Source organism: Malus sylvestris, chromosome 14, assembly GCF_916048215.2.
Source record: "Malus sylvestris chromosome 14, drMalSylv7.2, whole genome shotgun sequence".
NCBI lineage: Eukaryota > Viridiplantae > Streptophyta > Magnoliopsida > Rosales > Rosaceae > Malus > Malus sylvestris.
The window spans coordinates 13,036,295-13,049,600 of record NC_062273.1 but is presented as its reverse complement, the minus strand read 5'-3'; the positions used below and the strand labels follow the sequence as shown (position 1 = coordinate 13,049,600).

The following is a 13,306-nucleotide window of genomic DNA, read 5'->3' as shown; positions in this document are numbered from 1 at the left end:
GAGATGGTTAACAAACATCGAATCATTACCAAAGTCTCCACGGAAGGGTGTCATTAGGTTTCCAAGTAAAGGTGGTAGCCGTTGACTGAAGGTCGTAGATAGGACGGTTCACTTCATGCAGTACCAATGTCGAAAGACATACGCGTTCTTAATCGTGCTGCATCAGCGCACGGTAAATCATTTTGTAAACATCATCGTCAAATTCAAATTTTATTGGTGTCATTGAAGGGTGTAAGAACAATGGTACGGTGAAACAACATCTCGAACATAACCGACTTGTTCCTAGCCAAAAGAAATGGAAATAGGACTATGGTCAAACAATTGTTGATAACTGTCGATAGAACTAACACGACCAATGGTATCTCATAATTCACGACTCTTGAGAGGATTTCAATTTCCAATTGTCACAACCTTGGATTTGGTAAGGATATCTTCTGCTACGCTTACATCTCCCAAAGAAAGTACAAACTCTAAGTGGGGTCAACATTTGAGGAAATTGGTATAACGCTAGCTGTTGATGTTTAATAAACTAACATCATGGTTGGAGTAGACAAGGTTATTATTGGTACAACAATCATTGAGAAATTTCTTGAGGGTCCACACGAATTCCCTTAGGGGAAATAGTAAGCCTGAAGAAACTGATTTGGTCTACACCACGGATACCTGCAAACTTCACTCACAATTGGTGCTCCTTTAATTTTCTCCAACACAAACTTTAGATGTTTTATGCAATCTCCACAAGTATGCCTCTGCCTGCCTTTCTAGAAGAACACATGTCGTAGAGTACTGGTCTGATGTTGAAGTCATTCATAACCTATTACATCAAACTTGAGGCACAATCCCAACATGAATTTCTCATACTTCAAATAGGATGTGACTATTCAGGCAGAATGAGGGTTGTACAACCATGCAGAAGGACATCAATAAACAGAAGCCATGACATCCAAATGATATCAAGGCCAACACACTACTAGAGTAAGATAAGATCCTAAGTATGCTCTGAACAAACCATGCTCTGATACCGAACTAACATGCCCCGATCCTGATATCCCCAAATACTAGGATAGGCACGTGTTGGTCGACACTCGAGGGTGACAAAGCCATTTTAAACATGCATACAATGAAGAATACGTAATTAGAATGAATTAAACCAAAGTAGAATCGTGTTCAAAGCATAAAACTAATCAAGAATAATGTAAAAGAATTATTATAAAAAGTTACAAACCGAGGAATGGGTTTTACCCTAAGAAGACTCAAAGGTGCCTAAGCGAGAGGGCCCTGACGCCGGGATCGTGTGCCTAGAATCTAAGTCATGAGGGGGCGCAAAATAGAAAAGGTGAGTGGACCAAAGTTGATAATAATAATACTAATAATAAGAAAACCATTTTCTTTATGAACATACTAACCCCCTATTTTGAAAACACATATAATACTACATAATAGGTTTTTCTAAAAATTCTAGCATGCCACAGAAACCTTTGTAAAACATGTATGTGTAAAACCATGCTCAATAATGGTGATATCGTTGCCCGAAGGCAAATCCATAAATCTCGTCAATACTTAATTAAATAATAAAATATCTAAACCTTAATGTCTAGAATAGTGGAATGACTATTTTGCCCCTCGACTTCGTAGTTTCGTAAAACGTTCATCGTAACTCCAAATCCAATTCTGCTTATGCCCACACTCTCGTAGTGACGATTACTATAAGGATATGCTAAGAAAATGGATCTTACGTGACACAACAAGGCAGTCAACAAAAGTCAACGTTTTGCCTCCAAGGACATTTTCATAAATTCATGTTTTAAAATTATAAAAACCATGATAACTGAGGACGGGTCGTTACATGAAAAGTAGGCATTTGACCTGAAGCATCATAGTTGTCTTGTGGTTAAGTCCTTGATCTTTGACTATGTCAACGACACTCCATCAGAGGGTGTCCACAACATAGATGGAGTTAAGCCATTAACCATGGAGGCAGGTGAGGTGAACGCAACAAGGGATCTCTAACCTTCAATCCGTTAAGAGAGAATACTCGATGACATGATTAAGAATCTATGGCCAAAGTATGAATGAGATTTAGGAAAGCGTTTCTAATCACATTCAAGGAAATCATGTAGACAAGAGAATCACATTAGATAGTACACATGAATAAACTATCAAACCAAACGATACAATCAAGATTATTGTATTAGAGAAATACTGTATTGCATTTGTAATCCCAAACTGAATAGGTTTTGCAACCTCTTTTGATTAGCTTGAGTAGCCATGACATACTGTTAGGTGTTACTCATGGCTTGTGAAAGCACTAAATATGTATAATCACTAAAGGGAGAATTGAAAGTAAGTTTCAATTCATAATCGACTAGTAAGAGTTCTAATCGCTCACTGCCTCGCTAAAAGGAACCTACTAATGGATCGCACACCATGCAAGGTAAAGATTGAAGGAACTAACGAAGATAAGTAAGGACAATTAAATGGTTTAACTGTATAAGGCAAAGATTAATAAATATGTTAATTAATCATACGAAAGGTTTGTATTAAGCTTTAAGTTAGTTTTGAGTTTTAGGGCCCAAAATGAGTTTTGGTACACAAGGCCCATTGAGCTTAAGTTGTAAGACAACTAAAACAAAATAGAAATCAACCCAAACACACTTAGAAAAATCGGCCTAAGAGGGAAGGAGTGATGTCTCACTTATTACAAGTTTTCCACTCACTTAGAATGAGGTATAATGGCAACTTTATAGTTCCATCCTTCATTAGGATTTCTTTGAGGAAAGATGAGAGAATACTTTCTCTCTAGGAGGCCGGCCATATGGGAGGAAGATACTAGCATTTTCTTCCTCCCACATCACTCATCTTCTTACTTCATCATCCTTGGTGTCGAAACTTAAAAGTCTCCAATTGGGAGAACTTTTTTGGAAAATCCATTCCTCCATCCAAATCCAAAACTACATTAAACTAGGAAGAAGGTTTCTTCCACCCATATCCATGGAGTTAAGGAGGAAAGTGGCAAAGGAAAGAAGGCCCACACATAGGTGAATATCCTTTACTAAGAAAAGAGGTGCTTCAAAGATATAAAAGATTCTCAATTGTCTTTGTGTTTAAAGTTGAGTCTTAGTTCACCACCATTACTAGGCTTTGAAGTTCATGGCTTAAGTTTTGTTCTAAAATGCATATGAGCATGCTTCTGCCATTAATCGTTAAATGCATGCATTATGTTGCTGAGTGAAATTAGTTTTTCAAATATTTTCCTTCATTTTTCTTCACATCTTACCACAAACACAATGGTTGTGGTCTCGTGGCTCAATTCAACGGTGTTTGGCCGAAATCTCCTTGTCAGCCCTTGGTTTTGGCGTTTGGCTAAAATCTGGAGAGGAATTCCCCCCCTTTGTTCACCAAATCACACATGTAGCACACGAAATAGCAACTACCCATCGATGAATCTAATGGTTATGATTGGAAGACTTACCTTCGCCGAGAACGGGGGAAAGTCACCAGGAAGATAGCTCATCATTGAAGTTATTTGAATCGTTGTTTGGGGTTTGAATTTCAGGAAACGGGGACCAACGTCGAGTTCATGGTGAGGAGTGGATCGTAGTTATGGCAGTTGGGTGGCCTACTTCATCGGAGAGTCGTCGCCATGGGTGCTTGGTTCTCAGGAAATGAAAATGAAAGAGGAAAGATGAGGAAGAAGAGATGAGAGAAAATGATAGGAAATAAAAAGTCAGGGCACAAGGAGACAAGAAGAGAGAATGTGAGTGGGCGACAATGAGAGAGACAATGGGTTCCACGGCCCCTAAAACAAGACATTAAAATAATAGAATACTAGAAGTGCTCAGAAAATAGTGAAATCTAAATTTTGCAGAACCTTCGTTAGAACTCCAAATTTTGTTTCGCTTGAGCCTACACGTTCATATCATCGAGTATTATGAGAAAATGCTAATTTGATAGGTCATAGGTATCACGACCAAAAGGCTAACTGAAGTCAACACTTTCCTTTTCTATGGGCATTTAGGTCATTTCATGCTTCCAGGAATTAAAATAGGATAATTTTTGGGACGCGTGATGATTTTATATTATATATTTTACCCTATTCTTAGTATATTTTGATTAATATTTTGGAAGAATTTTGATGCTTTGAATTATATTTTCAATATAGGACTTCCGACTTCCTTTGGATCAAAACAGGACCAAATGGATGAATTTTGGAGTAATTTCAATGGGAGGACATTCGTGAGTCACTTAGATTGATCGTATCAAATTTTGAGATTTTTCCACCAAGCGGTTATTTTCTAGCGATAAAATAAAGGAGCGATGCGCGGTGTTGGAAAATGACATTTTTTGGCTTAAATTGCATTTTTGGAGCCCAAGATGACATCGGATGGGTTCATGGTCTTTTGGAGAAGTGTTCATAATATTCCAAACATTAAATCCAGCTATATTGGGCCAATTTTGGAGTAGCTTATGAGTCCAAAACGTGGCTGTTCAGATTTTAGGCAAATTTTACCATTTAATTTAGGGTTATGTTTCCTATTTTATTTTATTATTATTATTAGTTTCCTAGTGAGAATAAAGGACCTGTTTTTAGGGTTTGTGAGGGGGCTTGGTAGATTTATTGCTTGGCCATCTACCATATTTCGCTACGCTTCATTTTATGCAACTTTGGAGACAAAGAGAATTGCTAGGGTTTTGGAGATTTTCTACTCTAAGGTGTTTTCAATCCTTTTCTTAGTAATATTTTCTATGATTTCAATTATGAATATGCGTAACTAAATTCTTTTGCTAGGGCGAAGCCTTGAGCCATAACATGAATATGTGATTTTTATTTAATTGCTTATGATTGATTGGATGCATACTTTGAATTGTTAATCACCGGGATAAAAACTATCTAATTGTCTTAATGCCTGATCACCATTAGGATCTTTAGAAAAGTAATTTGATGCAATTTTGGTCGGAAGGTTCCCTAAAATTGACGCTGGCTTCTTATGATTAATAATTGTAATTTCACTTAGGATGAACACCACGTCTTAAGGGTTGCATGGTTTTTCAAAGGGTTTTCATAAAGCATAATGAGTCTTTCATGTTCATATTTGATCCGAACGTCCGGACGGGTTGCATGTTAGATATACGTTCTATGTTGGAGGTTCCAAGTAGAATATAAATTAGGAATATCTAACCTTCAAAGTGGCATGTGTAGATCATAAGTAATTGGTAAAAGTTCATAGGATTGCTAGGTGATGGTGGAACCCTAGTGCTTTCTTAATTTGATTTCTCCCAAAACTGTTTTCTTTTCCCTCTAGTTTTAATATTGCAGATTGTCTTATCTTTATTAGTTAAATTTGTTTTTAATTTAAGTAGATTATAAAATCAATCATTTCAATTTCTACTTTACAATAATTAATTGGAATTTGGTTTGTTCAAGTTATTTAATAATCCCTGTGGAGAATGACCTTGCGAGATTCGTTTATACTACAACAACCTTGTGATTCTTGCAAGTATTATAGGAGTTTTTATCGCATTCACATGAGTAGTAAAATCCCTATCAAGAAAATGGGGCTGTTGCCGGGGATTATTTAAAATAATTCCTACTAATCAGATTATCAATTAGTTATTGTTGTTTATACATATAAAACAAAATTAATTTTCGTTTTAATTTTATTTTTCTCAGATTACAGCAGTACAGGGCAGATTACAAAGATAATTTGTGCATATCAACTCTTAGTTAATTATTTTTGTATATATCTTTTTATTGAATTGCTGATTTTGTTTGGTAGGTTACAATTTGTTTTTTTTTTAGCAGTGCAACAATGGAATTTGCAGTTCCCCCTGAATTCAATCTAACACCCGGTGGACCACCTCTTTGGGTGTCATTAGCATAAAAGGGTTATTATGGATTTAAGCCTACAGTTTGTGCTCTTTGCAATTCAAGGACCCATGATATTTTGCAATGTCCTGAGAGGAAACATTTTTCAGATTGTGTCCAAGAGTGTACCAAGAGTGTGTGTATATATATATATATATATATGAGAAACGATTCAAAATGGAACTGGAATAATCCCCATTCAGAGTTCTACACTCAAAGTTTGAAAGAGCATCTTGGGCAGTATTTTGAGCAGCTTAATGTGCCACAAGAGCTTTCAGTGGAGGACAAGCTCTCTAAATTGTTGGAATTAACTGACTTATACATTGAAATAACCAATGAAGGATCTCTGATTCAAGCATTAAACTATGGGAAGAGCTTTAATGATCAAGAGGAGATTGGTGCATGAATTGAAGAGCAATCTGCCATCCATTCACGTCCAGGGGAGAAAGTAGCACATGCTGATCATATAATCCCACCAGAACCGAGTGCTACCCATGTTCATGTGTCACCAAAACCTTTCCCACAAAGCCTGCAGGAAGACATGAGTGTTAATATGTTATGGGGGGTTCACACAAATTCAACATCTAAGATGTCGCATGATCAGCTCTCTAACACACTGTTGGAGACAGGGCAGATGACTACTGATACAATTTATGTTGCTGAATTGGACGGTCCAGCAGTACAAGCATTCAAATTTAAAGAAAATCTAGGCAAGTCATACAAGCAAACTATGATCCACAAGGAAACAAAGAAAAAGCTTAATGGCAACCTAATTCTTTTTCAAGAAATTTGGCCAATGCAGAAATTATGGGTGTTAAATACAAGGTTTAAGTCAGTTTGATGAAGACGTAAACGTTGCTGGAAGGGATCCTATTTTATTATAATATTTCATTCACATAGAAGGGTTAATATGAAGGATTCAACCACTTCCCTGAAACACATAATTGACAAACATCATCTCATTCTGTACTTACTGTTGTTGTATGATGCTATCAAGGAGTGGTTGATTATAAGAGAACAAGTGACGTGATCATCAATTCATTCCTCTACGTCTAGCTATAGACATTAACTACAGCACTTATTGGGAGGCAACACAATTTTTCTAACTCTTTTCTTTTTATTTTCATTCATTTTATTTTCTTCCTTCTAGTCTTTATCACAAAAAAAAAAAAAAAAATCAGAAAATTGAAAAACACAAAAACAACAATTGTTTTTTGTTAATCAGTATTTTATTTTGGGATTTACTCTAATTAGATTTTTAATCTGTGTTTTTTGCAGGTTGCATTTGGGCTCGAAGGGCCCTAAATATCCATTAAGTGCGCAAAATTCAACTGAATCATGCTTTCAGCAGCATTCATTTATCCACATTCATCAGACCTCAACGGATGAAAATCAGTTCTGAAATACTCACTATCTCTCACTTACAAATTCCATTACATACAAGTTTGGGGGTGGACCAAGCAACATAGAGGAAGGCATTTGTCAACTCCAGCATTTAGATCCAGATTTATGCTATGTTTTTGCTAAACATTCATCTAATGGAGGCATGCAAGCACAACAAATACATGGCATAAGTATAGTAGATCTATGGATGCATGCGCAGACAAAAATTTACAGAGGCGAACTACAATTATCAGAGTTCCAGGTGGGCCATCATCCTAATGCTATGAAGAAATCCCAGCCAATACAGTGAATGAAGCATGTTTTATACCTATTTAATTCCGAATCTGAGGATCTCGTGAAATCTACCGGTTTCTTATCCACCGGATCTCAGGTTTGCTGTCCTTCATGTTCTTCGTCTTTGCTATCACAGTCGCTTCCAGGACTCCTGCACAGATAGCACACATATGCATGAGATAATTTTTCCTTGTTTTCTTTCTGACCTGCATTTTGAAGCACGCTCATGAAAATCAGATATACCGGGAAGAACAATTACCTTTATGATTGCTGGGATTTTGAGTTTCTGAGCCTCGGAACAGTCGACATTTCCATGGGGCAGTACAATCTGACGGCTAGGGTCATCTTTGATTCGAGAGGTCCGCCGTAGTTTTAATTTTGTGAGATGGTATAGAAATGAAGCGCTGAGATAGGCTAAGGTTTGAGAATAAGATGGAGAGAACCCCCACGGCTTTGGGCTCGAGGTGAAATGCTAGAAAGAAAGGGCGAAAATGAATGCTAAACCTTAATTTATATGGGGAATTGTTAAGGTTTTCCCACGTGAACACTACACGGGTAGAGCTTCGCATTGGCATCAACGCTCCTAGTTTTGTTCAGACCACAGGTTCGAGTTCGAGTCTCCAAATCAGTGAATTAGTGCTTTCTTTTTTATTATTTTTCCAACGCATATTCTCTTTGCACTAGGTCACCACTTCAAATCCCAGGTGTCTCCATTTCCTTGTCTTTTCTTTTATTTTCTATTTTCTTTGTTATTTTATACTTTCTTTTATTGTTTCTTTCTTTTATTTTCTATTTCTGTTTTCCTAGTTTATTTTCTCTGTCTATGTTTGGTATTTTACGTTTTCAAGGTTTTAATATTTTTGTTTTCTTTTGTTTATTTTCCACACCTTGAGGACAACGTGTGATTTAAGTTTGGGGGTGGGAAAGTAAATTTTAGGCTTTTATTTTTTTTATGTCAGTTAAGAATTTTCATTCTTTTTAAGTTAATATCCATAGATTATTTTAAACGTTAGAACAAATGGACATGGTAAAGATTAATCCCACGTAGAGTCCTTTCTATTTATCGTTGCTTAGACACCAATTCATGAATTATACTTTGAACTTTGCACATCACACCAACATGGTTTGTGGGGAGTGAGATTGAAACACTTACTTTTAGTCTAAGTTTATTTTTAATTTTTTATTTAAGTAAAGTCGGTTATTGTTGTGTTATAAAATAATAATTGTCTCACCCAAGGTTTTCCCTAGTAACCGGGCCAGTCCTGCCTAATCTGCAGTGATTCTCGTGTCAAACGGTAGAGTTTTGGCATAGGGCAGGGTGGTTAGTTGGTTTCGTAGCCTTTTCAGCTCGGGTTAATAAGTCCTTAGGGGTGTTCTACACCTAGTGCCCTAAAGCCCTAGTGGTTTGGGAGTCATTGACCTAAAGCTCACTACATGGGTTAGATCGAAAGCTTAAGTGAATCGACATTGCACGACCACTACTATTACTGGAAAAAAAATTGTTATATATGAAAAAAATATAAATTAAAAAAAAAAGAAAAAAAAGCTATATTCAAAGTTAGTATATGTGAAATAAAAAATGACGAGAGGTAAGGATTTTAGTCGAGTCTCCTTAACTATGTTGGTTCACTTTACACCAAAGGAAGTTCATGAATTCTTTTCTAATTGATTCTAAATGGCTTAGACTTTGTCGTGGGATTGGTTGGAACTTTTGAAAAGATGTTCTAGTTTTTAAAATTTGCTATGGATTGTAACTTGAAGGTGGAAGTTTTGTCTTGGTTGAGTTTTAGCTAGTTGTCTAGTTTGTTAAGTTTTTATTTTTGTTTGAGTCTTGTTTTGCTTGAGGACAAGCAAAAAGCTAAGTTTGGGGTATTTTGATGAGTAGATTTTATATTATATATTTTACCATATTCTTAGTATATTTTGGTTAATATTTTGGAAGAATTTTGATGCTTTAAATTATATTTTCAATATAGGACTTTCGACTTCCTCTGGAGCAAAATAAGACCAAATGGACGAATTTTGGAGTAATTCCAGTTGGAGGACGTTCGTGAGTCACTTAGCTTGATCGTATTAAAAATTGAGATTTTTCCACCAAGCAGTTATTTTCTGGCAATAAAATAAAGGAGCGATGTGTGGTGCTGGAAAATGACGTTTTTTTTTTGCTTAAATTACGTTTTTGGAGCCCAAGATGACCTCGGATGGGTTCGTGGCCTTTTGGAGAAGTGTTTAGAATATTCCAAACATTAAATCCAGCTATATTGGGCCAGTTTTGGAGCAGTTTATGGGTCCAAAATGTGGCTGTTCAGATTTTAGGCAAATTTTACCATTTAATTTAGGGTTATGTTTCTTATTTTATTTTATTATTATTATTAGTTTCCTAGTGAGAATAAAGGACCTGTTTTTAGGGTTTGTGAGGGGGCTTGGCAGATTTATGGCTTGGCCGTCTACCATATTTCGCTACGCTTTATTTTATACAACTTTGGAGACAGAGAGAATTGCTAGGGTTTTGGAGATTTTCTACTCTAAGGTGTTTTCAATCCTTTTCTTAGTAAGATTTTCTATGATTTCAATTATGAATATGCGTAACTAAATTCTTTTGCTAGGGCGAAGCCTTGAGCCTTAGCATGAATATGTGATTTTTATTTAAGTGCTTATGATTGATTGCATGCATACTTTGAATTGTTAATCACCGGGATAAAAACTATCTAATTGTCTTAATGCCTGATCACCATTAGGATCTTTAGAAAAGTAATTTGATGCAATTTTGGTCGGAAGGTTCCCTAAAATTGACGCTGGCTTCTTGTGATTAATAATTGTAATTTCACTTAGGATGAACACCACGTCTTAAGGGTCGCATGGTTTTTCAAAGGGTTGTCATAAAGCATAATGAGTCTTTCATGTTCAGATTTGATCTGAACGTCCGGACGAGTTACATGTTAGATATATGTTCTATGTTGGAGGTTCCAAGTAGAATATAAATTAGGAAAATCTAACCTTCAAAGTGGCATGTGTAGATCATAAGTAATTGGTAAAAGTTCATAGGATTGCTAGGTGATGGTGGAACCCTAGTGCTTTCTTAATTTGATTTCTCCCAAAACTGTTTTCTTTTCCCTGTAGTTTTAATATTGCAGATTGTCTTATCTTTAATAGTTAAATTTGTTTTTAATTTAAGTAGATTATAAAATCAATCATCTCAATTTCTACTTTACAATAATTAATTGGAATTTGGTTTGTTCGAATTATTTAATAATCCCTGTAGAGAACGACCTTGCGAGATTCGTTTATACTACAACAACCTTGTGATTCTTGCAAGTATTATAGGAGTTTTTATCGCATTCACATGAGTAGTAAAATCCCTATCAACGCGTCGTAACAATCCACCCTTTTAAGAAAATTTGGTCCCTGAAATTTTATCATCAAACTAGAAGAGATTTGGCACACCTGTAATACCCTGAAAAAATTAAATATATGAATTATATATTCATAATTAGGGATATGTGGGAAAAATTGAAAATAAATCGATTTATGATTATGAAGAATTTAATCGAGAACTTCTAAACTTTTGTTTCTGGAAATTATAATAATCTACATATTTGTATTATTGAGCTTTTATATGATTTCTCGAGAATTATAATAATTTATGTGAGTTTAGTTTTAAATTAAACTAGTTACGAGGTTTAAAGTTTGGAAATTAACTATTTAAAATTTGTAGACCTTTCAAGGTCACAATTTATATTTTTGAATAAAGCTCAATTTCACAAACGCGTAGGCCCAAACTGTTCGTGAAACAGAGTTATAACAAAGAAGTTATTAACGTTTAAAGTCAAGGATATTATGGTAATTTTATTTTCATTTAGAAGGCTCCAGAAAATCTGGAGCAATGAGTTGTGCCACATGTGTGGCTGTGATGAAAGGAAAAATAAATGATGGATGGCTGTGATTAAAAGAAAAGAATAGAAAGGAGAAAAGGGAGAAGGAATCTAGAGGGGGATGGCCAATGAGGAAAGGAGAAAATGAGGGGAAAATAGGGAGTAGAGAAGGAGGGGATCAGACCCCCTTCTTGACCGCAACCCAACCCAACGAGATTGAGGGGTTCTCCAACTCTGGTGAATTGAATGTTGCCACCACCTAAACTTGAATTAGTGACCCTCCCTCTTCCATTTTCAGCTAAAATTAGAAGAAATTAGGTGAGAAAATGGTGAAAACCCGAAGGCGGCACTTCGGGTTCACGGCGTAAATCCTTCAAATCCTGAAACAAAATCCTCAAATTTCCACTACCAAAACAATCCTTTGGAAGCCAGGAACAAGGCCCAAACAAGTTTGGGGGTGTCAGAGTTGCTATGGAGTCGAATCGAGGACACCCAAATTATAGGGTTTCGGCAGGTTGGAGGTGAATTGAGGCTTTTTCAAGCCAAATTGGTCTTGGTCACAGGTATGAAAGTTTCACCACTCATTGAAATCTATATTTCTATATAATTGGTAATTTTTAAAAATAGTTGATATTTTCCGGCGATTCGGGGCTGTCAACCGCTACTGGCGACGGCGCATGGCCAGTGAGCCGACGCCATATTTTAAAGTTAATTTTGATGTTCTGAAATCAAGTTTGATAAGCATTGGATGTGATTCGCTTGTTTGGAGATAGATGTTGATTTATGGTTACTTGTTTGAATTTTGTAATTAGGTTAAATTTGAATTTGTGAACTACGAAATGCTTGATCCCACTAAAGGGTACGTAGGCAATCTAACAACGTTAGATGCAGCTTTAAATATTCGAGAATTAATCTTTTGTTTAGAGGTTGTTTGATAGAAGAATTTGGGGAAATAAATTGATAATTTAATTGAGTGTTTTGGTAATTAACAACATGGATAATTTAGTAAGAATTAAATCATTTGGAGTGATGAAATTTGATTCACGAAAATAAGTTTAACCATAATTCTGATGGAAATTGACCTATGAAAGAGAAAGGTGATATATTGGGAATGAAATCATACTTTTGGTATGAGAAGAAATTATACGTATTTAGTATGGCTGGATTCAAGGTCAGTGATTAGAGAATCACTATAAATTGGTAGTTTAAATAATTGAGATAAAATCTTTGTTTGAGAAATTGAGCTAAGTAAGGTCAAGAATGGAATTAAGTAAAGGAATTTGATGCATAAATAGAGATTTAATCTTATGCTTTTGGGAATTAAATATTGTTTTTTTTAAATTAGTGTGAGGTGTTTGGAGATTTAGAAGTGAATTGGAAAAATGGTAACAAACTAAACAAGAGTTTTAGTTTGGGCCTATCACTAATATTATTATTTCCCGAAATAAAGCAAATATTTGGGGAGGGACGTTACAACACCAATATGAAAAATAAAAGAAAGAACTCTATTAAAGAAAAGGGAATTTTGCACAAGTACCACCTGAACTTGAAAGCATGTGAGCAAATACCATCTAAACTTTCAATTTTGTATTTTTACCACCTAAACTTTATCAATTGTTGGAATTTACCACCTACCGTTACTTTCCATCCATTTTGCTATTAAAACATATCACTTGTGGGGGCATTTTTATCAATGAACTTTCTAAATTTCCTCAAATCACTTTATATGAAAGAAACTGATAAACCAACATCCGGAGGGAGGGTCTTTGTTGTGGCAGGATACGAAGGGTTTCATGGAGAGAAAGGAAAACAACTATGTTTGATTTTTTCTAGGATTGTTGAAGAATTGAAGAAAAAATTAATTGGTGGCATCTATGTTGGCATCAAGTAA

The 13,306-nt window shown here is 35.5% G+C and overlaps 1 long non-coding RNA gene and 1 pseudogene across 1 annotated transcript; one reads left to right on the top strand and one right to left on the bottom strand.

Annotated features, from left to right (window-relative positions):
- The first annotated feature begins 5,810 nt into the window (after positions 1 to 5,810).
- On the top strand, positions 5,811 to 7,213 carry LOC126598734 (uncharacterized; annotated as a pseudogene).
- LOC126598735 (uncharacterized) lies at positions 6,038 to 8,020 on the bottom strand. The gene is made up of 3 exons (XR_007614951.1): positions 7,803 to 8,020; positions 7,578 to 7,694; positions 6,038 to 6,395 (listed from the first exon to the last, which is right to left on the bottom strand). It is a non-coding gene; the product is annotated as an uncharacterized LOC126598735 (long non-coding RNA).
- Between the last annotated feature and the right edge of the window lie 5,286 nt (positions 8,021 to 13,306).